At 38.3% G+C, this 27742-nt stretch overlaps 1 protein-coding gene across 1 annotated transcript in view; it reads right to left on the bottom strand.

Moving 5' to 3' along the window:
- The window catches only part of prkcea (protein kinase C, epsilon a), a 309249-nt gene that overhangs the window by 238577 nt on the left and 42930 nt on the right, over nucleotides 1–27742 (bottom strand). The window lies entirely within an intron of this gene.

Genomic DNA, 27742 nt, shown 5'->3' with positions numbered 1-27742 from the left:
GAAAGCTCGCCAGCGGCTTTACTTCCTGAGGAGGCTGAGGAAGTTTGGCATGAATGCCAACATCACCTCAAACTTTTACAGGAGTGTGGTCGAGAGTCTGCTGACGGGCTGCATTACCGTCTGGTATGGGAGCTGCTCTGCCAGCAGCCGGAAATCACTACAGAGAGTGGTGAAGGCAGAAGAGCACGGGCAAGAGTCTCCCTGCCATTGAAGACATTTATCTCCATCGGTGCTTACGTAAGACAAGCAGCATCATAAAGGACCACAGCCATCCATCACACCAGCTGTTCTCCTTGTTACCGTCTGGCAGACGATACAGGAGTCTGGCTGCTCGGACTATAAGACTTAAGAACAGTTTTTACCACCAGGCCATTCGACTCCTCAACAGCAACACCTGAACACTTACATACACTTACATTACACCTACATTGCACTACTCACACACAAACTGTACCTGCACACACTCTAAATACTGACTGGAACATGCATCTGCACTTTATGGAATATGCATCTGTACTTATAAAACATTATCTGTGCAATAACTGTCATTTGTACTTGCTGCTCATTCAACTCCTATTGCTCTATAACTTCTTTTAAAACGTACACATTTTATTTTATATGGCCTGTCTATTTTTAACTTGTAATTTTTTTTTTTTTTTTACTTATTTTTTTTTTAGTTTTATTGGATCTAGGCTGAGTGACTTGTTTTTCTCGTCATACACATTTCATTGTATGTTGACCCTCTGTTAACCTATATATGACAAATAAACCTAAACATAAACCTAAACCTATATACCTGTCTTTTGCATGATTTACTTTGTACTTTATGTTCACATCTTAGGCTCTTCCTCCCATCAGTTAGTTTCTGCCCCAACTCACCTCCAAGCTCAAAACTCAACCAACTCTCTTAGCTCAAAGCAGCTTTAAACTCCCACCTACTCACATCTGGGGTGTGATGCAGTCATAGTTTGACTATGGGGACAAGACATTAGAACACACCTTAGCAGGTCCTCATGTCCCTGCATGCCTGAGCCTTCAGTAACCCTTAAAGGGCTACCCCACCCCCCTTGGGCAAATTCTAAGTTGCCACACTTAAAAGAGAAGAATAGCTCTATTTCTTTCCACCAAGGATCATCTACGGCCACCTAATGAGCCAGATGTTAATCTTTCTTTTATAAGCTACAGAGTCTTTCAGTCTTTATCAGTTTTGCACATCTGGGCACTACAATTTGGCAGATTATTCTTCAGAGAATTGCTCTTACTGTAGCTGGATTTGCACCATTGATGAACAGTAATTTTCAATGTGTGTCACATATACTCAGCTGAATTACATCCAGCTTTTGACTCTCGGTTTGAGTCTCTTGCATAGTATAGGAGGTTTTACTCCAACTTACTCTGTACTTATTAGACCAGCATTTTTTCTCCTATGCCATGATGCAGAGCAGGATCCTGCTAAATAATGTAGTCACAAACCATGCTTCACAGTAGGAATGGTGTTCTCAAGAAGATGCACAACATTATGATTTTGTTAAACACAGAGCATCGCATTTAGGATTAAAATGGTCAAATTTGGTCTCATGTGACTATAGAATTTTACTCTACTTGGTTTTGGACAACTGCATATGCCTACTGGCAAATGGTAACTAAGAAATAATGATCGATTTTTTTGTCATATGCACAATACCTTCCGGGCGGCACAGTGGCGCAGTGGGTAGCGCTGTTGCCTCGCAGTTGGGAGACCTGGGGACCTGGGTTCGCTTCCCGGGTCCGCCCTGCGTGGAGTTTGCATGTTCTCCCCGTGTCTGCGTGGGTTTCCTCCGGGCGCTCCGGTTTCCTCCCACAGTCCAAAGACATGCAGGTTAGGTGGATTGGCGATTCTAAATTGGCCCTAGTGTGTGCTTGGTGTGTGGGTATGTTTGTGTGTGCCCTGCGGTGGGTTGGCACCCTGCCCAGGATTGGTTCCCTGCCTTGTGCCCTGTGTTGGCTGGGATTGGCTCCAGCAGACCCCTGTGACCCTGTGTTCGGATTCAGCGGGTTGGAAACTGGATGGATGGACAATACCTTCCATTCCAGGCCTGGAAAACTAATTCATGTAGTTTTTCCTCTTAATAGCTTTTTATTGAAATGTTATTGCATAATAATTTAATATGGATGTTTTATTCTAACTCACTGCAATTTCATAGTATTTTCCCTTCTTTATGATGGGCCATAAACAGCTTTATGAAATTTGTTAACCTTTTCAAAATTTCCTTACAACCATAACTAGATTACATCTTATCAACAATCATTTTCCAATTTCTATTAAATGTTGTTTGTTTTTATAAGAAAGCATTTCTTAGAAACTAAGTAACAATGGAAATTAAAGTATTAATCCTAAACTCAAGTGAAACGTCTTAGTTCCATATACTGTAAGCCAACTCCATTTAGCTAATTAATGTGACTTCTAAAGGCTACTTAGATGTGTCCTAGAGAACAAACTAAATATCGTATTTTTTTTTATAATTTATAAATATATGAAAATGTTTTTTCTTTCAACCTTTACATGTAAAAAAAGTTGAAGTGAATTTCATAATTAGAACATTTACCAAGTTAGACTACAAAGCCATATAATTTCTTTATAAATAGTGTTATCCTTTAGCAAATATTAAATTATACTTATTTCTCACTGTGCAGTAACCATGCATTTAAATAATAAAAAAGTGCATTCAGATTGATTTTTAAACTTTGGCCCTAAATTTAATTCATGGTCACTGTAAAGTGAAATACAACTGTTGGCTTTTAAACACGTATTTCAAGAAATAAATAATTGGAAATCACAAGGTTTCATATGTTCATTAGTTTTTAAACCAGCCACAGGAGAAACACCCAGTGTGGCTTAACAAATTACAGTTTCTGATTGTCATACAGATGTACTGTATATATCTTCTAATAAGCAAAAACTGACTTTTTATGTCTTAACAAATAACTGTAAACATTATGACAGTGAAACAATTCCTTTCAGTAATGCTCAGGTAAGTTTGGCTATCCTTAGACATGCCCAAATAGTGCACTGTACTGTCCAAAGACATCCTGAGGAGTCACGTTCAACTGGTGCTTTTAGCAATTTGAGTTTCTGCTGCCGTAGACGTAAACTTATGCAGTCTCATAGTTATAACTTTTAGAAAGATCTGAAGTACTAGGGTGTTGTACTGTGTTAGCCATTATGAATATAATGAGAAGTCAAGCAAAATGACATCTTTGATTGGCTAACTAGAAAGATTACAATATGCAAGCTTTTGAGGCAACTCGGGCCCCTTCTTCAGGCATAAAAGGTGTCATTTTGCTTGACTTCTCACTAGAAAGATCTGAAAAAATGTTCATTTTGCTTTGACAGTGTAACATTTATTTTGTTGATCAGTAACACAACTGCATAATAAATACATTAAGATTTCACATTTTAATTTTATCAAATTTTTAATATTCCAAAGGAAATTAAAATCATTCTAGACATTCTTAATATTAAGCTGAGCATTATCCATCAGCAGAGTATTAGATCGTTAAGTTGTGAAACAAGGTGCAGTTCCTTCCATTTGATATCACTCCGTTTTATCTGAATCATGTTACTTAATCTATCTGTAGGCCGGGTGTTAACGATCCACCAATAAAAACACTGACAGGAAGTAGGGATCTTGTATACACGTTGGTGAGCTAGGCCTGTGTCTTGGTCTTTTTTCTTTAGGGCTTAGGCCTTGTAAGATAGTCAGTTACACACTGTGCTATAACCCTCTCCAAGAAAAGATTCAATAAGCTAATCCAATTTTCATGCATGTGTTATCTTACAGAGATACTGACATATTGTTTGTGATGGTAGCTAAGAAAAAACTTCTCACTGCAAACGAGCTTTACTTGGCGTTTTAACTGTCCGTTACTGCTGTGCCTGGCAGGGTTGTAAGCTCACCTCAAAGCAAGGTTGTTTTGATTTGACTGTTCACCATGTTACAAAAGGGGAGGAATGAGTAATGAATCTTTCAATATTCTCCAGAGAAGCTCTTGACTATAATGTGTAAGGATTGCTATTGTCGCAGCACAATAGCCTAATGTAATATTAATGTGTTTGCATGAGAAATGCACAGGCTGCCCACTCCCTTCCCCCTCACCTCAAAGGTTGACACTGTGATGGGACTCTCACTATAAACAGGAAATGGCACTGCTCCCCCAACGGTCACATTTTTTTCCCCCACTTAATCCTACTTACTTTTTTAGCTGTTGGTTTGCTGATATCTGTTTACAGCTAGCCTCTCTTGCTGCAAAGTGATCCAGTTTATGCTCAACAGTGTATCACTGGGTCACATTTTTTCAGAAAAAATAAATTATTCGTTCCGGGGTCTGATTATTGCAGTCACAAGCTGGATAGGGTTTTCCTATTGTAGTCCATTGTGGCACGCGGCTGGGGGTGGTGCCCAGCCGGGACGCCCAGGAGGACAGGAGGAGGGCTCATTCCTCCTCCGGACCACGAGGGGGCGGCCGCCCTGGTTCCTTTGAGGGCCACGGGTGCAGGGCTTGGAAGCCCAACCCTGTAGGGGCCCGTGGTCTCCGCCAGGGGGCGCCCCCATGCCTGAAGGACCCGGAACCCCAACACTTCCGCCACACCAGGAAGTACTGGGGGGAAGAAGTTTGGGAACACCCGGAGGGCTTCCGGGAACACAGCCGGCACTTCCGCCACACAAGGGAGTGTCTAGGGAGTGTCGGGGATCACCTGGAGCCCATCCGGGCACTTATAAAAGGGGCCGCCTCCCTGCAAAGAAGGACTGGAGTCGGGTGAGGAGTGGACAAGGTTTTGGAGGCAGGAGAGGAGGCGGCCTGACGAGCAGGCAGAGACTGAGTGAGAGCCTGGACTTTGGGGAGATTGGTGCTTTGGCACTGGGTTTGTGCACTTTATTGAACTGTATATAATGTACAATAAACGTGTGGTGGACTTGAATATGGTGTCCGTCTGTCTGTGTCCGGGCAGCTTATCACACCATATTATCAAAAATAAAGTTCACTTTTTACAAGTTTATGTCTCTCAAATACATTGGCAGCAATATAGTGATAGATGTGGCCAATATACAATTTGATTACGGTCTACAAGCCTTCTGGTAAAGCAATGTGGTGTTTGAAATTTAGAACTGACTTGGTGGTTATCAGTCATAACTGAGCATCCTTCTCTAGAAAGTAGGTCAAAAAAAGGAAAAGTAGCAACATTAAGACAATAATAAATGTACCACACAAAAAATATAAATAAACAGTCATCCAAAAAGATTTCTATATTTCAAGTAAGAACCAAAACCCAATTATCGCTTATCTAAAAATGTAATGACGTACTATAGTGGTGGTGGTACGGCTTCACACTGCATGCAAATCTCACTGTTATCATTTGAGACAACTCATGAGAGACCATATGGCCATAAAATAAAATAAAAATAATAATCTCACTTAAAAGAAAAAAAAAAGATTGCTACACGTCCCAAAGATACTGCTGTCGGTGTAAAGCCTGATTTATACTTTCCGCGTGAAGTTTACACAAGGTCACCGACTAAAATAAAACTTGTATACTTGAGATGGCCCACTCAGTCAAAGTGTTGATGTTCTTTGACAGTGTTTGGTCAATGTCACATAATTAACAATGTCAAGGTACTGGAACTGAGACCCTGCTGATGGAACAGGAGTTACGCCTACTGGCTTTAAGAGGAAAAAGAGAAGGTGGAGTGTCAGACCCATTAAACAAAACCAACACTACGCTGATGAGAACAAGACGTAGGAGTTACACAATGGCATCAAAAAAATTTATCATTTTTCTCAATGCCATGTGGCTCAAGTCCAGACTGCAGATGGCCCAACACTCCTCAAAAGACAAACAGCAGATTTGGATCATTGGGCAGAGCAGTTTTGGAAACTCTAGAAACAAACAAACTCAGCAGATCTTTCGTCCCTCAAGGAGATCACCATGCTGTCCCAGATCCCTGAACTAGATGAGTTTCCAACTCTCCAGGAAGTCCAAACTGCCATCCAAGCCCTGAATAATGGTGAAGACATTATATCTGCCAAAATATATAAATATGGGAGATTTAATCATCTTGCCAAGTTGACCAACTTCTTCACTCTGTGTTGAAAGCCTGGCAAGATTTCGAACTCTTGCAAACATGCTACCATCATAGACATCAACAAGAAGAACGGGGGGGCCGATAAGACTGTGTGACAACAGCTGTAGTACTTCACTGCTGGATGTTGCTAGGAAGGTCCATGCCTGTGTCATGCTTCTCCAGCTACTCAGTCACGCTACTGACAGAGTACTTCCAGAATTGCAAACTGGTTTTCATCCCAAACGCATCACGATAAATGTAATTTTTACCACCCACCAACTCCTGGTGAAGGCTTGGGAACACCAGTGAGACATCAACTTCACTTTCATGAGCCTGTGGAACCCTGAGAAGCTTTGGGAAGTGCTCCCATAATTCCTCACCATGCTCCCTCTTTTCCATGACAGAATGAGGGCGAATATCCTTGTTGATGGGGAAACCTCTGCTCCCTTTGAAATCACTATTGGCATTAGGCAAGGTTGTATCCTGGCTCCAGTTCTCTTTAATATTTACCTTGTCGCCATCACTTTTCTCTCCAGAAATGCATTACACACCACTGATGGAGTACAGATCAAGTACTGAATGGCTGGCAATATTTTCAATGTCTGAAAATTGTCAGCCCACTTGAAGACCTTTTCAAAATTCATCTATATGTCTCCAGTATGCCGATGAAGTTGCCGGTGTAGCTCTTCACCCAGAAAGCCTTCAGAGGACCACTGAGTTCTTACACCTGGATGGGCCAGGAAATCAGCAGTTCCAAGACATTGACCCATAAGGTTGGGCCTTGAGAACCGGTTCTAAATTTCCAAGAACCAGGGAATCGAAAAGACATTTGAATTGCGGTTGTACTTATTGATTCCTACACATGCATTTTCAATCAACTATATAAATGCAGTGCTGTGGACTCCCACCATAGAGCAAGTGTCGGTGATCAGTCACAAACCGCTGGCTTTTGCTAAATGAGAAACTCGCTTTGTGTCAGTTACTCACAGACACTTTCTGACTTGTGCGAGGGGAGCGCTTCCTGGTGACGCAAGCTGAGCTTATGTTCTCTCTCTCTCTCTCTCACTCACTCAGGTCCCCCAGCATCTCTATGTAACACCACACATCATACATCATATATCATACATACATCATACATCAACAGCATTTGTTTTACTCAGCACGTGAACTATGGATCATCACAGCGAATGCTTAAAAGAGAGGCTATATTTCAATAGAGAAAATAGGGACAACGCAAAATGCAGCAATTGTGGCAAGATAATTTCTTGTAAAGGAGGCTACACAACAAACAAGTCAAAACATTTGCAACAGCACGGCATTAATTTAAAAGAATGTACTGCCTTCAGTGTCTTACAGTCTCCCAGCCCAAGTGCCTCTCACTCAAGTAACATTATATAACATAACTGATGACAGTATAAGCAGCTCTTATTTTAATCTGCAAGACAGCAAATTAGCTTGCATTTAATAAACAATATTTTCTTTGGATGAACGTCTGCAGAGCTGTAGTTCTGCCAGTTCTCCTTCACCTCCAGTGCAGGCAAGGATCCCAAGCTGCGATACTCCATTCAGTTTAACGATGAAGGCAAAGATGACTACAGAGAGAACTAAAGGGTGTTACGGAGCAATCAAAGCATATGTGGTGAGAGGGTTACACTCTTTTTCAGTTGTTCAATCACCGTCATTTAAGTAGGTAGGAAAAATAAGTACAGTAATCCCTCACTTATCGCGGGAGATAGGTTCCAAGGCTGACCGCGATAACTGAATTTCCGCCAAGTTGGGACACCATATTTATTTAATTATTTAACGTGTATTTGGACGTTTTTAAACCCTCCCTGTATTGTTTACAACCAACCCTTTACTCTATTAATAACAGGGACAACTGCTAAGCAATATGAAATCGGTAGATGAGTTTACACTTACTGTATAGCGAAGTACACGTAGCTATATATGACGTGATGATGGTGATGAATATGCTGTGCAGTAAAAATGATGACGATGAAGGTGATAATCCCCTGAATGTAGTAGCAAGAGCACGTTAATGCTGAATGAGCGAGATGAGACTTCCTGGTTAATGCAGCACTCCGTCGCTGAGCCAATCAGCAGCACACAGGAACTTAACTGCGTGCTCTGATTGGGTAGCTTCTCAGCCATCCGCCAATAGCATCTCTTGTATGAAATCAACTGGGCAAACCAACTGAGGAAGCAAATACCAGAAGTAAAAAGACCCATTGTCCGCAGAAAACCGCGAAGCAGCGAAAAATCCGCGTTATATATTTAGATATGCTTACATATAAAATCCGCGAAGTCGTGAAAAGTGAACCGCGAAGTAGCGAGGGATTACTGTAATAAAAAGTATAATAAACTATAATTTGACAATTGTACTTGTAGCCAATTTTAGTGTTATTTTGAATTTTTATTTGCAGGGAGATGACAAAGGCCCTAAATCCAAAGTACACTTCCCTGTTCTAGACATATTTTGTCTGATCATTTGGTGCTGCTTGGTACGAGGCAGACAAGTCAAAGCTAACATCAGAGCTCAGTGATGTTAGCAAAGCAGTTTTAACCAGCGACAGCTGGACAAGTGTTTTTCAAGATGATTATATCACAGTGACAGGACATTACATCACTAAAGGCAAAATGAGACAAAGTTCTTAAAACAAAAGCAGTTTATAAAGCACAAGCAGGACCAGCAGGAATTTGGCATCTTTAACAAAGTAAATACTGTCACTGTAGATAATGCTGCTAATATGGGTGCGGCAATAAAAAAAAAAAAAAAAAGACTATAGTTCATTAAAATAAGGCTACTTTGCCCACTCACTTAATCTTGGGGCACAAAGTACATACTCCATGACATCAGTGGCAAACTGGACATCCAAGATTTGGAGTGATGCTGCCTGGCAAAGACTGTGCTCCGGGAGAAGCAATGACTTCTAAGTAAGTTCACTTTATTTACCCTTGGTGAAGAGAATCTAACTAATATATAACCTCTTTTTGTACAGCTGTATTATATACAATTTACAGATCAAAATGTGTCATAAAACACGAAGGCTTATGTCTCATTACATAACTATACTATATTAAGACTGCATGTCATTCTTAATTCTGAATGCATTGTCAGTTTAAAGTTTGCAAATGTCACAGATTTGCCTCTACACTCTAATACTTGACATGAGAATTCATTGGAATTCTCTGTACTTGATGTTGGAGTGTTTTAGGGAACAGGAGGGAGAGGTAAGAACAGGTCCACTTGCATAGCGGTTAGCTTTATTACATAGTGGTCTCACGAGGGAAACATATGAATGAAAAACTAAGCTTCCAGGACTTGTAGAGCTGTTTGGTACATCATTATTTTTAAGAAAATCAGGGGCTTCGCCCCCTGCGTGCGCTACGTGCCAGACACTTTGTATCTCTGCCGCTTGCGTATGTGGATTTCACTTTCACCAAACAACAAATCTAATTCTAATCAAGTTTCATAATAAAAATGAATCAACAGGTTTATACTTAACTAACATTTAAAAAATTCCTGATTAAAATGAGAAAAAGATGTTAATAAACTAGTGAACAAGGGAGGGTCTGCTCCTGTTAAAAGCAGATGAGATAAAATTGCAATGCAAATATTTTCAAGCACATGTACCCAAAAGTGTGCATTTGAATTAAAAATTACATTCTTGAACAGAAACTCATATGGCCATAAATGCAAAAGATGAGCACACTGAAATTCCTTGAGTGGAATTCCTATGATATCTTTTGCCAGATCACATACCAATAACCATTTTAAAAAAATAAAAGAATGCTGGCAGTTTGTAACTTAGTGTCAAATATTTTACACTGCAGGAAAAACAAAATAAAATTACTGTATAGATCTCCCACTGCAAGACTGATGACAGTTAAGTAAAATAAAACTTACTTCATTTGATTAGACCCTAATACTAATCTGCTATTGACAATCATGATGGCAAGATAATGTTTCACTTGTATGAAACACATGTGCATTTAACTAAAATCAGGAAAATGAAATGTCTCTGTTTCTTTATACTTAATATTTTATAATGCAAAACAGTGCAAAGGATAAAGCTGTCCTGCTCCACTGACAGACTGAGAAGATCGTTCCTTCCCCAAACTATAAGATTTTTATTATTATATTATATATATATATATATATATATATATATATATATATATATATATATATATATATATATATATATATATATATATATAATAATAATAATAATAATAATAAATATAATATAATTACTATGCGACTCTTCAATTTCACCTGGGGGGGTAAACATTAACATTATATAAAGTTATTGTCTGTTTTTACCTGCATTATTATCAATCTTTAATTTAATATTGTTTTTTGTATCAGTAAGGTGCTGCTGGAGTATGTGAATTTCCCCTTGGGATTAATAAAGTATCTATCTATCTATCTATCTAAATATTGATCAAAATAAGATTACTGATTTGCATAATGGAGCATACGAGCCCCCACTGCCGACTCCTGTACTGTCTTTGAAGGTGCGGATGGCCACTTGCTGCTGTCAGGACTGTTTTGATGTCGTCAGAGGGTGAGGTATCCATCTTGTTTTGTTGGGGTGCTCTGCTGGCCTGGACAGATCCAAATACAACTTTGTCCTAAAGTGAAACTCCTGCTGACCTCCTGTACACTTTTTTCCCTTTTATTATACCCAACCCTCGTTACTTTCTTGTAATCAAAATGCTAATCTGTCTTTTTGTGAAATGCATTCCCCAGTTGTTTCTCACAAACAAGGCATTTGTCATGAAGACAAGGTTGTAGGAGGTGGGGGCTGTGCTGTCACGAGAGGGTCAGCAGCAAGTCTGTGTTGCAGTTTTTAGCCGAGCACTTGCCATTGTCTTTTTTACAGTACTAATCCCTAAATATCCTGGGCCGACTGTCACTTGCAGGCTTAAGTTTAATGAAGTGGTAAGAAGATTTGTTTTGAGATGGGCCAGAGGTGTGCGTGCACTATCATGCTGAATGCAACTGGTTTTTCTTGCCTTCTTATTTCCATCCAGTTAAGTGTTCTGGTAGACTGATGAGTCGGGCTGTCAGCTACAAGGCTGCCAAGTCAATAAACACACCTAAAACATTGGGTATTTTAAATGAGTTAACTTTCTGCTCTAATATGTAAACATATGAACTAACATATTTATTTTTACTCACTATGACTGGACACTAACATTTTTCTGAGCCTGTGTTCTACAATACAACTCACTCTGTTTTGTGGGAAAAGCGGCTTACAGGTAATTATTTGGAGTGTATTTCTGAAATAGCAAGAACATTGGGCATTTCCTGTTTTGATTTTTTGCTGATTAACTTCTTTTGTCATGTTACATCACCTTATATTATCTCCTCAGAGAATGTCTTGTTCTAAACAGTCACAACCCAGCCACTGTAGCTCTTTTTATTTTATATTAGCTACTCTGGCAGTTTAATATCTTCAAACTGCCAATAATGACTTGACCCATACTACGCCCAAGGCATACAGGTTGTCTGTCATACTTTGTGTAAACTAAGGTTTGCTGTGGGCAGAGATATACTTGCATGTGCTTGTAAGTTGTTAACAGACTGGGCTACACCGTTTTTCCAGACAAACACTTCTTTCCAAAAGATATTGCATCATCACATAGCAAAACAACATCCATATGGATCAGCAGTGAGCAAGACACAGGAAAAATAAGAGCAGATTTATATTAAAGAAAACAACAACTTGGTAACGCTGCTTCAGGCTGCTGCAAATGAAAGAGAAAAAAAAGTATTCACATAGTAGATCTGTTTTTAGAATGGTCTTGGAAAGATAACAGAATGGGAAAACTCTTCTTCAGCTTCACAGCTGATTCGTACTTTGGACCAAATTAGTAATTCGCTATAAATACGACACTGTACAACACCACGTGAGCGTTGCTTTCTGTTTAGGATGCACTGTAATACTTGAACACAGGTAGTTAGGTTGTAAGAAATCACAAATGTCTTAACATGATAGATAGACGGACAGATAGAACTTTATTTGTCCCAAGGGAGAAAATGTAGCTTTTTACAGAAGCTATTTAAAATAAGTAAATAATTAGACATACTGTAAATGATACATCTGGTTGTTGATTGCAATTGTTTTCATTGATGATGTTATCCTGTTATAGTTTGTTCATATGCAGAAACAAACATTTTTGCTTAGTATAGGTTTACCACAACAAACAGAGGCACCATTGAGAGTGTTCTGACCAGCTGTATCACTGTCTGGTATGGCAACTGCAACATATCCGACTGCAAGCGCCTGCAAAGGATAGTGAAGACAGCAGAGAACATTATTGGGGTGCCTCTCCCTTCACTACAGGACATATTTTACAAATGCAGTGTCCACAAAGCCTGCAGCATTGTGCAGGACCCCTTACACCCCTCACATGGACTTTTCACACTTCTGCCATCCAAGAGAAGATACTGCAGCATCAGAGCCAGATCTGCCAGGCTGCAAGAGAGTTTTTACCCCCAAGCTGTCAGACTCCTTAACACCAGGCTGCCCCCTGAGACCTTCCACACGGCCTCAACCACCCCTAAAAACAGAACTTTTATACATGCGAGCCACTGACCTGCAAAGACGAGTGTGCATGTAGAAAAGAACTGAAAATCTCATACTGACCTTTAATGATTTTGACACTCTTGTTATCCTTCTGCTGTGAAACATTCTGACCTGTCATTGTTTACACATGTCTTAAACAACTATTCTCATACACTGATCATTTCTGTATTATCTACTGCATATCTACTATTTATTTATTATATTACATATCTTACACATCAATATTGATGGTACTTCTTTGTCTTGTCTTTGCACAATGTCTTGTCTTGTTTGTGTTTTAATTTTAAATTTAAATTTTAATTCTATTTTTAATTTATTATTTGCACGGCATGTTGTTACACTGTGGACCCTGAGCTTCGCAATTTCGTCTATCTGTATACTTGTATATGGTTGAGATGACAATAAAGTTCACTTTGACTTTGAACAAAATTAACATTTTGAACCTTTGAAAATGATTTGAAAAAGTAGTCTGAGGTAAGGTGTACATATTGCTGCCTCACTGTTCCTCACTTGCCTGGTCATTTTATGTGTGGTTTTGAAGACTTGTCCCTTGCTGATGTGAGATTTCTTGGTATACTCCAGTTCCCTTCTGAATCTCAGGTATGAGAAGGCTACGTTGACGGATAGCTAAGTTATCCTGGCTGTGATTATGCATAAAAGTTAGCATAGAGGTGGAGTGCCATCATATCCAGGGGCCGTTCTTTGTGGGTCTGATGCTGTTAGAATATGTTTCAGTTTTCCGTGATCGTGTATTAGACTAAGTGGATGGAAAGAAAGAAAAAGATACTTCAAACTGGGACCAAAATTAGAAAAAAAAAATTAGAAATTAAGTAAAATCTGGAAAACAGTTTCTTAAAAAAGAGAGAGAAAACTACAAATGAATCTATTACCATGATTATTGAAGATGTATTTTCCCGAGAGACTCTAGTTGATTGGGGTGCAAGGATCTAAAAAATGATAATTGGAAAAAACAATGCTGAAAGTATTGTTTTACGGTGACATGCTGGGCTCTATAAAATTAATTTAAATTTTTCAATTTTCTAAATTTTTGTTTTTTATTTTCAGTGATTTCTCTGATTTAGTTGTGCATTGTCATCCAGAATTGAGATTTTTTTGATGTATAAGTGCCAGTCTTCCCATTAATCATTTTTTCTCATCATATTGTATTAACATAATAGGTGATCTTCTCAACTGTGATTTAGCTTTGACTTTCTCTGTTATAAATGTAATCACCACCGTTGTTAACTGGCCATTGTCAGTCAGTCAGCCATTATCCAACCCACTATATCCTAAGCACAGGATCATGGGGGTCTGTTGGAGCCAATCCCAGCCAACACAGGGTACAAGGCAGGAACAAATCCCGGGCAGGACACACACACACCAAGCACACACTAGGGACAATTTAGGATCACCAATGCACCTAACCTGCATGTCTTTGGACTGTGTGAGGAAACCCATGCAGACACGGGGAGAACATGCAAACTCCACGCTGGGAGGACCCGGGAAGTGAACCCAGGTCTCCATACTGCGAGGCAGCAGCACTACCACTGCTCCACCGTGCCGCCCCTAACTAGCCATTGTTCATCAGTTAATTAATGGGCAGATAGTGTTGGTTTCCATTTAAGTTTAATCAGTTTCTACTTTGTTCTCAGTTTGTTTTAACAAATCTGCATTTATATGTGTATTTAGTAATTATGGTAGTTACCAGAGCACTAGACAAATACAACTTAAAATACAATTCCCTGGGAGACTTGAGCACTCTGACCAATAGGTTTATTACCATGTTCCGATCTGACAGTGGAGGAAATATGCAATTAACTGCATATGGAAGTGACAGAATTTTCGAAGTCAATAGGAATTTTTGTAAAAAATAAGTCCTAAACCACATGTACAAGACATCCAATGTGCAGTACATTTAAAATCATAACTGGTAATAGTTTGCAGTTAACGTGCATATTTATTTATTTTAATTTTTAAAAGCTTTAGCCAACTGCAGCACACGCTGCTAACATGTCATATCTACCCATTTTGAAATGTTTTATTCAGGGATGCACTGGGCTGGATCGTATGCAGTAATCTGGTAAGCTGGTGAGCGTCTGTTGTTGTTCTTGTGGCAAGAAAGCTTATTTAAACCAGAACTGACACAAGTATTTTTAAGTAAAGTTTGCTCATATTGTGTGTTCAATGCAGTGTTTCATGTTTAAGGGCAGTTAATGTTAGTGAGTTAATTCTGTCATTTAGTTTGTGTTTTCTGCATCATGGAATACATGGAAAACTAGAAATGGCAACATTCCAAAACAGGTTGTGGCAGAATTTTAGAAGAACAGAACGGTCGTTTTGTAAGTAATGTGCATTTGTGGTTACCCTATAATATTAATTGATTAATTAATATTAACCTATAATATGCAATCTTTTTGGTCTTGTAGTTAAATATGTATTTAATATTCTAAAACAACTTACAAATACAGTCTTCCGTCTGTGTTCTGAAAACTGTTTTGGCGTGTGTGTGTTTTTTTCTTTTTTTTTTTTTAAATATGCTATCAGCACATTATTCAGAGTACAACTTGAGCAAGTTTGCACAGAGTCAGCGCTACCTGAGTGGTGGTGTCTGAACTGAAACTGTATTTTGGATATTTGACACTTCAAGTTAAAACAGGCTGTACGAGGATCCAAGAATCGCTGTAGAAAGAATATTGACTCATCACAGATATGGCACCACTGAGCCAAGGGACTAATGGTCATGAATTCCTTGTCGTGTTTTGCAATGCATACTTTAATTTTGAATCTGATTTATCATAAAAATCAACCAGCAAGTGTAAGCAGACAGTGTTGGTTGTCTTACTAAAATAAATCCCAGTGCAAACCCTATTGCTGGTGCATTGTGAAAGATTGTGCAGTTAGACCACAGCTGCGGAGCAGAGCGCTAACTGAGTTGCTTCCCACAGCCCAAGGGTGTTTTATCATCTCACAATTACAGTAATCTGTTAAGTGCTTCATTTTGATATATGACCAATCTAATTCTCTGGATTACCATTTCACTTCAGACTTAATGTGCATTTCGAAACTTGAAGAGTATCTGATCAGCTTTACTGTGTAAGTCAGACTATTGATCTAACTTTAGCATTGTGCCAATAAGCATTTTCATGCTGTTATGTGCATCTTATTTTATCTTGCATGGTCAATATGTTTTTTTTTTTCTGAAATGGACCCTAAATGTCTTCAACTTTTCTAAAGCTGACACTGCAAGTGCACTTCTTGCAGATCAAGCAGTGATTTCTTGCCTTTTTTCCCCACATACTTGCACCTCCTTCCTCTCTTCTGATCAGTGATGCAGTCATATTGTATAATGATTAGCCATTTACTGTTCTTCTCACTTCTGTGGACTTGGTAAAGAAGAGACTTGAACTAAAACTCTCCCCGCTCAAAGGAAAGATAATATAAGTAATCTTCATAGATCAAACACTCAGTACCCTTTTTACTTTCTCATACAAAGTACAGGGAAAATATTGTTATCATCCAAAAATTTGATATTGAGATTTTGATGAATCTCGACGTTTTAGACTTAATGGTGTCTGAAAATACCATTTTTTGAATTATGTATGTGTGTGTGTGTATATAAACACAATAACTTGAGTACTCTTTCAGTTGGGTCAGAGGTAGGTAATGTTGGTCCTGGAGGGCCGCAGTGGCTGCAGGTTTTTGTTCCAACCCAGTTTCTTAATGAGAAGTCAATTATTGCTACTGAAGCATTTATTGCTCAAGTGACATTTTTCGGCTTCATTTTAGTGGTCTCTCTTGTTAAGGTTCCCCACCTTTAATTGCTTACTTCAGTCTTAAAGAGCTGCATTCACCGTTTAAATGGCTTCTTATTAACAATGAGATGCAAAAAACAATGGAGCCAGCAGTTCTCCATCTAACTTGTTTCCATATACACATCTGTGGATTCATCATGCTCTATTTGGTTTAATAAAACACTTAAGAATAAAATGTGACAGATTGAAAATGATCTGTTTTTGGCTTCAAATCATAAATGATCTGTTGTCATTTGAAATTACTGAAATAAGCAATTAAGGATGGGGAGCCTTAACAATAGAGTCACTTAAATGAAGCAGAAAAATGTCACTTGCGCAATATGTGCTTCATCAGCAGTAATTTGACTTCTCATTAATAAACTGGGTTGGAACAAAAACTTGCAGCCACTGCGGCCCTCCAGGATCGACTTTGCCTACCTCTGAATTAGGTCAACCAAATTTTGCATACAAGTATTAGGTACAAAACGTAGATTTCTATCAACTTTTGGGCTATTTCTACTAACTGCAAGTGGTACTTTACCTTTTATCTATGTGGTCTGATTTATTCAACTTTACTTTTATAATAATTGTTCAATATATTATTAATTTGATTTGATTAGTATTTGATGGTTCTTTAATGTACATAATACAAATATATAATCATTGTCTTGCGGTTTACTCCTCAAATATCCATCCCCATATCTGATTATACAAGAAAGTCAAGGGGAGAGCACTCCCGATTGTTTTTTAATGAAGTAGTTGTGATTAGGTAGGGTGCTCTGGAACAGTCCCTGTACCCATAAGGAAATCGAAAAATTCTAGAGTAGTAAGCAAGGTGGCATTTCTCTCCACTGTGTAGCTTCCCATTACATGGTGTATTCTGTCAGTTTATTTCTATACTTTTATATTTTAATCTTATATAATTATAATATAATATAAATGTAATGGCATGAAATAGTCATGGACAGAAACCAACACATAGTTACTGCTGCTTCATGTTAATATATTAGTAGTTCTGGGCAGTCATTTATCCTGAGAAAGTCATACCCTATTGTCTTTTTGTGCTTTTCAATTTATTCCATGCTTTTTGGATTTACTTTTTTTTTTTTATATATATATAAATTCTATTAAAGGACTTTTATTTACCCCTCAGGAGAACACTGAAATACTGCTCTACTTGTTTAATACTTTGCTAATTGCTTTCTGAATGCATTCACTATAAAAGTGAAATACTATGGAAACAGATAAAACGATAAGATTAGTACGCTGGCTCTTGTAAAATAAATTCTAAATAACCACCTATACATAGCAGGCGTTAAGCTCCAGCAGGCTAAAGCAGGAAAAGATTACGGGCTCCAGACCAGCGTGGCATATTCATTCAAAAAGGCTCATCAGATTCCAATGCATTTCCTATTGTTTTATACCAAATCCTCAGAGATACAAAGCATATTAAAAAGAGTATAAGACAGCACACAGTATGGTCTAGAGCAGGGGTCTCAAACCTCTGGGCCTGGAGGGCCACAGTGGCTGCAGGTTTTCATTCTAACCCTTTTCTTAATTAAATATCTGTTTTTGCTGCTAATTAACTTCTTTTGAATTAATTTAATTGACTTGCTCTTGAAGACTCAGACCCGTTAATTGTTTATTTTTCCTAAATGTCAAACAATAATGAGACACAAAACACAACCAGCAAACTGTGTCCATCACACAGTATCTGAAAATAAAGAAAGATGAAGGTCTCAAGAATGTTGTTCTGCTCAGGTTCACAAAAAAAAAAAAAAATCACAGAGCTCTTAGAAAAGAGAAAATCAACAATTTCAGAAATGTGTGCTATTGCACTATGAGAGCAGCAACAAGCCATGAAATTAAAGAGCGTGTTTAATTAACAAAAACGCTTGGCGCTTAATTAAGCAACTGGTTGAAGTGAAACTGGCTGGAGTTTGAGGCCCTGACTTAGTTGGTCTTCTGTTGTGTTCTCACTCACTTCACATTTCATTTCTCTTTGGGTCCCATTTAAGGAAAGGAATGAAGCAATTCAGAGGAACAACTCTTAAAAAAACAAGTCGATTAAAATGAAATGGAAAGGAGTTCATTAGCAGCGAAAACTGGTCACCAATTAAGAAAAAGGTTAGAATGAAAACCTGCGGCCACTTGTTGCCCTCCAGGACTGGAGTTTGAGACCACTGGTGTAGAGGCCAAGTAACAAAAGCATATGGTCACCAGTTTAAACATTGCTACTGACTTACTGTGTGACCATGTTACAGTCATTTAACCAGCATGGGATCTAATCAATGTAATGTTTGAGTAGGAGTACTGTAAATGCAAAAGCACTGAGGGACATGTGTTCACTGTATGAAATAAACTTTTGAAGACGCATGTGAAAATAACCAGTGATGATTTGTTATTCACCATTTCTGAGAAGGTACCCAAATGTCAAAAGTGATACACTACCTTTCATAAAAATCTCCAGGCAAACTATAAATATCATCATTCAACTTAATAACTACATAAGATTATGTTATTCTGCATGTAATGCACCCATATCACATTGCTCTGTACTTTCAACACACAGGACTGGCAAAAACCCAAGAACTAACAACGTGGCCATCATCTCAACTACACCGTATGTTGTGCAGCAGTTGAATCTTATATTAGTGTATCAATGGCAGACACCATAAGGACGTATCAACAATACACTGAAATCTAAGATGACCCGACTTCAAGATGGGCAAATGCCGGATAAGATCGTGGCTCAGTACAATAACAGTTAAAAATACAAGAGAATATTATACTCCAAATAATAGTGAAGGGTAGGCTTTACTGACTTAACCAAACGTTAACAACAAAACAGAAAACTATGCTTTAAGTATGTTTTTTTCTTGATCAAATGGTCAGCAATAAATTTGCACATAGTGGAAGTTGAACCCTTCATTGGGGTTATTAACAATACTGTAACAACAACTTTTATTTATATAGCACATTTTCATACAAAAAGTAGCTCAAAGTGCTTTACATAATGAAGAGAAGAAAAATAAAAGACAAAATAAGAAATTAAAATAAGACAACATTAGTTAACATAGAAAGGAGTAAGGTCCGATGGCCAGGGTGGACAGAAAAAACAAAAAAAAACTCCAGAAGGCTGGAGAAAAAAATAAAATCTGTAGGGGTTCCAGGCCACGAGACCGCCCAGTCCCCTCTGGGCATAAGCAATACGTGGCGGCACAGGGGATCAGTTACTACCACAGTTGCCTCACACATCCACAATTCCAACCGTGTTGTTATCAGCGTTAAGTTTCCACATCAAGCAAAGATAGGCTCTTACTCTCATAAACCTGAGGTGGATTCAACAGGTTCCTGCCGACTGCATCATAAACCAATACAAATCTGACTTGTTTTATAAGCAGGAATGCAGATCACTTTTTAATTTAAGGGTGCATTTCAGACTTAAGCCCTCATATTCTATTGTAGTAAAATGTCAGGAAGTGACACGCAACTCCAAAAATCCTGCAAAATCAGGAACACCTATTGAATTCATTCCAGTGCGCACAACTGAATTAAATCTATCTGATGTGTTCACAAAAAAATCTAGAGGACACCCTTGAATGTCTTAGAAATTTGTGCTCGTCTTCAAAGCTTTTTTTTTTTTTTTTTTTTTTTTTTTTTTTTTTAAAGAGACTCTGGGATTAATTTGCATAACAAAAATCATTTTTCACTTTTCACACTGTGGATAACGAAAATGATTTTTGACATTTTTTAGATAAAACTATTTCTTTCTGTGTTCTCATTCTCAGTTTATGAAGCTATATGTATTTTTTCCTGAAGCAACTCGCTCATCAAAGGCTGGGAGAAAAAAATGTAAAAATTACCAGCAAATTAGCCTAGGGCTAGAGCTCTGTCCCATAGTCAGCTGATGTTGCGTCACATGAACTGCTCTTGGCCTACTCAGAACACATTTAGGAGACAATGCTCAAGATTACTGTAAGCAAATAACATAAGTTAAAAACCCACACACCTATTTTTGAGCCTATAGATAGATACAGATTATACAGAACCTATAGACAGTAATAGATATGTTATGGGGAGCCAAGGCCTATCATCTCACTATCACATGCAAGGCAAAAACCAACATAAACAATCTTGTAGCTAAAAGCAAACAAAAAAAAAATCACTGTAAACAAAATAAATACAGTTGATAAAACAGATTACGACAATACCATACAAGTGATATGCAGTTAACACATTATACATGTAAAAGCACTGACTAGGGATTTAGCTGGAGACAATAATAGTAAACCACTGCAGTTGTCTGAAGACAGGAATTGCGTGTAAAAGCGCTTTACCCAGTTATTCACAGTAACAAGGTTTCAAGAATGCCATGTAGAGAAAAGCCAAGCAAAATGACACCTTTTATTGGCTAACTAAAAAGATTACAATATGCAAGCTTTCGAGGCAACTCAGGCCCCTTCTTCAGGCAAGATGTAATACAGAAACTGGAGTTTCCTATGTTTATATACACACTCTAGGACAAGAAACAACATATTTAAATGAGAAATTTTGAATGTAAAAAATTAATAGATTCATTCAGGCTAGGGTTAATTTAACAAGAGAGAAAAGAACAATGTATTGTCAAGATCTCTGGATAAGATAACTGTCCAACAAAGTCTTTTGAAGTTTGTAATGAGTTTTTGCAGAACAATGTGGGTCTGTAGACAGGTTGTCTGTCATTCTGAGAGATGTAAACAATCCTCATATCTGGCCATAAAACTCTTGTCTTTATTCAATCCATGTTGTAAAGTATTAAATTTTAGCATGAGTTTAACTTCCCATTCTTTTCTCTCTTGCTGTGTTTTGAAGTTGCCCATAAGCACTGTGACTTTAAAGTCCTTCTCACAGTGTCCATGGCTGTTGAAGTGGGCCGCCACAGGAACATCTGTGTGGCCATGTTTAATGTGGAACCTGTGTAAATTCATTCTCTGGCGGAGTGTTTGTCCAGTTTCTCCCACATAGAGTGCAGTGTCAAGAATGCCATGTATATACACTGTCACAAGAACGACAATAAGTCATCATATAATGTGACTTGGCTGTAAAAAGGTATTTTAAAAGATAGCGAGCAGTTCACAAGACTAAGTCTAAAAAAAGAACTGTAGTAAATAGTCAAGATGGCGGCTTTAACGGCCAGTGTATGAAGTGATGTCATCGAGGCCGGAAGTGATGTCAGCAAAAATGGGGGGGGGGGGGGGGGGGGGGGGGGGGTATGTGGAAGTGATGTTATCAGAGGCAAGACCGGAAGTGACTTCAACAGAGGCCGGAAGAACATTGTCAAAGGCGCCGGAACCCTGTGGGATTTCCCGAGAATGGTCTGCAAGGGATCAAGAAAGACAGTCAGTGCACCCCGCCACCCCCCTGGTTGGACGTGGAATTGGTGTTATTCAGGCCCTTTAGTTGACTCTTACTCGCACATGTGTGACAACACTCTTATTCTGGTTAGAGAATCGTGAAATTGGGTTTCTGAGACACCTGGTTAGCACACGTTGATTTCCCTGCGACCCTTAACTCTCTTTTTTGCACAGTACAATGACATTGGAAATTTTAGACTTGCGCATGTTAACGGAGATATTTAAGAAACTAGGCTTCTGCCTTAACTGGGTTACTCTTTTTAGCCTGGTTTTGTGTGTGGGATGTAAATGCACTCAACGATTCATCGTAATATTAGAACTGTAGTTAAAAAAAAAAAAAAAAAAGTACATTCTGACAAGGAGTAGAGAAGGTACTGAAGCAGTGATAATGGAGGCATTCGATTCCTTCTTCATTCTAGCTGTCCAAATGATCCTTTGACTGTAGACAGATCATACATTTCTGACAGGGAATGTTCAGCTGCACTAGATTTTCCCCAAATTCTCACTGGATTAAAACATTGCTCTTCAAGCCAGACTCAAGACAATTTTTTCTCTCCTGAATGGTAAACTGAGGTTGAAGGCTCTGTCTGATCTTTAAAGAGGTAGATCGAAAGTCCAGCTCAAGGTTGTGTGACTACACCCAGTTTCTGTTTAGTCCTTGAACTGTCAAAGCCAGTAGTTTAACTTCTGTTTAGCAATGGCAGCTGTGAGTAGTATTTTTTATCACCTATGCAACAAAGTTGAATTTTGTGTGAAGCTCAGAAAAAAAAAAAAAAAAGAGTTAAATGGACTTACAGAATGCTGCATCAACCATATGGAACCGAGACAATAAAACGAGGGAACCATACTGCATTTATCCCATAATCCTTTCATTACTGTTATTGTTTAATACATCTGCTTTCTCATGTAAATTTAGAAATACAGGGGTGGGGGTTGGATTGATTTGTTTTCAATCCTATTTTTTGTTAAAATTTGATCTATTTGTATGGAATGATTACAATAAAATCAAGAAAGTTGAAAAAGAAAGGAAAAAAAAATTAGAAATACAACATGTAACATCAAAGCAATTAAAATATGAATAAAGACCATGACAACAATTCCAAATTAAAACTGATATACAAAAACGTATGTATGTTTATAAAGAAAATAATCAAAAAATTAAAAAAAGATCATCATTTTACATGTAATACTACTTAATCTGTACGAATATTGTACATTTTTAAACATATGCTAAAGACATATTAAGAAAATACAGTAAAATGTGAAAAACACTTTAAAGTTCAGTTACTTACTGCATGTTAAGTACCACCAAAGCGTATATGCCATTGAGTTTGACTTCTGCTTCTCATTCAAGTTGCTGCACTGCCTAATTTCTAAACTAACCAGTTTTTATCAATCCATATAGTAACCAGAATACTGTTAAGGCATGGTGCCCTGCCCAAGATTTCTTCCTGTCTTGCGCCCTGTGTTGGCTAGGATTGGCTCCAGCAGACCCCCATGACCCTGTGTTAGGATATAGTGGGTTGGAAAATGACTGACTGACTGGCTGACATACATTATATGTATGTAAGTAACTCAAATAAATTTACATATACATTCATACAAATGAATAACCCGGGGGCACTTATTTCTTTCAGTATGGTTAAGGACTTTCATACAGTACTTAGCAAAGAACAAAATAAACATACAGTATCTCAGAAGTTCTCAAATGTACAAATCCAAGTGCTATTACCATCTATTTCAAAGACACGTTATCTTGCTTTTACAGAAAGCACTTAACATTGTATTTCCTTAGGATGATCTTTTGATACTCCCTTACAAATACACATTAGTTAATTAAACAGCTCCTAGGTTATCAGTGTCTGTTTTTATGTTAGAGGGCAGGTATAGTAGCAGGGCCGTGTCTAGTATGTAAACACTGACTGAACAAAGTGTGGAAAAGGAACCTCCAGATTCAGAGATTAAGACCCACATAACATAATAAAAAGCAAATTTCCTTCAGTGATGAACTTAAACTTCAAGCATGTCTCTTTATTATAATAATCAAAAAAAATCCTGGGACGAGACGAGACTTTTTATCGTGGGATGAGACATGACTTGTTCAGACAGATACTTTCATGTCCCATGAGACAAGACTTTGTGCCAAGAGATTTAACCACGCCTGGGACCGGAAATAAAATACAAAGAGTAGATGACAAAGTAGAACGTCGTAAAGATTTCAAAAATGTCGGCGCGATACACATGCAGAGCAGGTTAGAGATAATGAAAGTACTAAAATTCAAAAGACTCAAAAAAATGATAGTAAAGATCACATTAGCGCAAACAAATGGAAATTATTACTTGGTGAAATAACGGAACAGCGAAAAGAGATGGAATACATTGTTTGGATTTAAACTTTAAGTTGGAGACTTGTAGATCATCTAATTTGTGTTGCCATCAGGGAAAAGTAGTGTTTCTTCCCAATGAAGAGGTGTTTCCAGGAGAATTAAAAGATTTGTTGTTTGGTGAAAGTGAAATCCACATACTCAAGCGGCAGAGACGCAAAGTGGCTGGCACATAGCACATGCTGGAGGGGTTGGCGAGCGAAAAGCAGGAGGTAAAGCCCCCTAGTTTAAAATAAAAAAAAATGTTCACTCCTGACTTCTACACTATTAAGATGCTGTGCCATCCTCCAGTGCCTTTTTCACAATTATATTGAACCCCCTTTGTCTGATGGCAGTGCACTTCATATGCAAAGAGAAATTATATCAGTCTCAAACCTCACAATTTTGAGGATGTCTTATTACCAATCTGAACTGAGATTTTGGAAATCCATCATTTACAGGTAATTATCCATTCCCGTCATGTTTGTTTTAAAATATAAGCAGAAAAAACACTGCCAAAAAGGCCACTGCTCTGCTGGGCCTTTGAGCAAGGCCCTTAACCTGTAATTGCTCCAGGGGCGCTGTACAATGGCTGACCCAGCGCTCCAACTCCAAGGGGTATGCGAAAACTACCAAATTCCTAATACAAGAAATTGTATAAGGCGAAAAAAAAAAAAAGCTTCTAGTTCTTTACCAGGTTTCAAATACTCATAGATGAATATCCTGTTAGTTCCTTGAAATATCTACTAAAAATCTGTATGTCTTTAAATTACTGTTGAAAAATTGATATAAAAAAAAAAAAGAATCACTAAAACATACTCAAAACAACTTAATCCATTTCAGGGTTTTGGGAGGTCTGGAACTTAACTTAGCCACACAACAGAAGCAAGGTAGGAACTATTGCCCGGCCCCCACCCCGCCCACACACACACGACTCATACCATAGCCTGACATTTATGTCTTTGGGATGGAGGAGAAAAATGGAGTACCTGGGAAGAAATTCTCACAGACAAAGGACATTGTGCAAACTCCACATAGACTGCAACTGGGCACAAGATTCAAACCCAAAATGCTGCATCCTTGATGCAGGTGAGCCAAGTGTGTTAAATGTCCCCTGGGGACAAAAAGTTCTGTCTATCTGTCTGTCTGTCTAACCCACAGCACCACTGTACAGTCCAATTTAACAAAATCTACTCCTGCTACTAATAATTGTTAAATTATTATTACAGGAAACTATTTCATTTTGGACATTTTTTAGCTCTGGCTATTTCTAGCCATGAATAATGATGTCTCAATCAACACATTTCTTCAAACACCCTGGAGTGCATGATCCTTAGGAGACAGGAGGGTGCAAGTGACTATGACAGAGCTCTGCACACTCTTGTTGAAATGTGGCAGCGCATTTGCAGTAGGTATACAGGAAGCAAGGGTCTGCATTTTAAACATTGCAGAAAAAGACTGCAGCATATCATTCCATCCACCCCCACAGTTGTGGCACAATCTCAGTGTCGGCACCCACACAACTCTGATGATTACCATGGTTTTGGGTCATACTCAATCATCTGAACAAACTGGGAAATTCAATGAGGACGCTCCAGAATATGATACAGGGATACCTTTATATATGTATGTACTGTATTTTCACTGCCTATATAAGTGCCCAGAATTTTAAATGTCCACGAGCTGCGAGAAAACAAATGCTGCGGATTTTCTTAAGCTTCGCTAACACATGCCACCCACCAGTTTCTAATTAAACTGCTTTCATTTCCATCCACCTGAGACCCTTTGGAACTGCACAGAATGATAGTCAAGAATGACAAGGAAAGCTAACACAGATTATAAAGAAAGGGCTTGTTGGACACACGGTGCATAAAAATGTTCCACCCAAGAGTAGGATGGTTGTGACAGCGTTACTTAATAGTAAGAAAATCAACTCAGTAACCAGTAGGGTTTAAAGGGGACAGCAAGATGATAGTAAATCAATTTACTAAAGCACAGAGCTTTACATACTTTAGTCGCCAAGACCAGAGAGTATAATATGTTTATGCATTGAAAATAAGCACCAAAATATAATTAAGTAGGACTCCACAAACTTATGAGCGCAACAGAAAACCTTTAACCTGACTGCTTCAGACAGGACATCCTAATGTTTAACATTTGATATGGGTGCCAATGCAGTTCCACCTCAAGATACCATATTTTGCTAATCCTACACATGAGCAGTAACCTCAGAGGTATTTTTTTGGCTGTTGGAATAGTCGTATTATGAGGCATGAGACAACAGGAAGTAACATCTTACAGTGACATTAGCAACAATTAGAATTAAAATGGGTGATCCCAAAATGGTCTTAGAATGGGTGATCAGGCACTAACTACAATACTCAATTAACTTATAGTTAAGAAGAGTGGCCAAGCAACCAGAAATACAAATAACGTCAAAATGCAACAGGGAAGTAAGGCATACAGTACAGTGATTTTGAGAAAGATGCAAGCAGTGATAACACACACTTCAGGGTAGATGGGTCAAGATAGTCAGACCTGGGACACCATGATATGTTGCAGTAGTAGTATTTTCTCTCCTTTTAACTCTGCCTTTCTGTCAAGGATGTCAAAAATTATCCTGCCAATCTACATATTGTATTTTCATCCAGCTTAAAAAGTAGAGGGTCTCTCTCTATCTACCAAGCCTCAACTTTATTGCACACAAACAAAAAATGCTCCTATGTACGCTTTAATGTTTTCACAGTATATTATATAATAGTAGATGATGATGATGATGACGACGACATATTGGCACGTGAAACATACCTAAAACAACATGATTTAACCATGGAGTCAGTTATACAAGTGATAAAATTCAGTCTGGCACACAATTGATTGTTATTTTGATGGAACATCTACTTGTAACAAATGGGAAATGCAATGGGCTGTCAGTTCACACCTCACTACATGAAGCGATTTATGGCAAAATTGGAGGCTTACTTTTATGTCAATGTTCATCTTAAAACCAATGTTGCATCTCCGTTACACTGATGTCATCTTTATAATCTGGACTTCAGTGAGAAAGACTTCCTCCATTTTCATAACAAATGCAATTCATTCCACCCCAATATAAAGCTGAGGCTAAATTACTCAAAAACAGATGTCAGCATCCTTGACACCACCATTCACCTGAAAGACAACACCCTTGTGACCTCTATTTTTCACAAACCAACAGACAGACAGGACATACCTGAGAAGTGATAGCTTCCACCCAAAACATATAAGGCGCTTCATCATTTTCAGCCAAGCAATGCATTACGATTGTATTTGCTCTAGACAAACAATTGCAGGAGCTTAGACAAGGGATATACACCTAAAACAAAAAAACAATGCCAGAGACAACCTTCTGGCATATAAAAACAAAGCCAACAAGAACCATACCCCCCTTGTTGTCACCTATAACCCGCACCTTGAAGTACTTCGCAAAATTATAAAAGAACTTATAAAAGA

The sequence above is a fragment of the Erpetoichthys calabaricus genome, chromosome 15, assembly GCF_900747795.2.
Source record: "Erpetoichthys calabaricus chromosome 15, fErpCal1.3, whole genome shotgun sequence".
NCBI classification, from domain to species: Eukaryota; Metazoa; Chordata; class Cladistia; order Polypteriformes; family Polypteridae; genus Erpetoichthys; species Erpetoichthys calabaricus.
The sequence above is the reverse complement of the archived record's forward strand: the minus strand, read 5'-3'. Positions and strand labels throughout refer to the sequence as shown.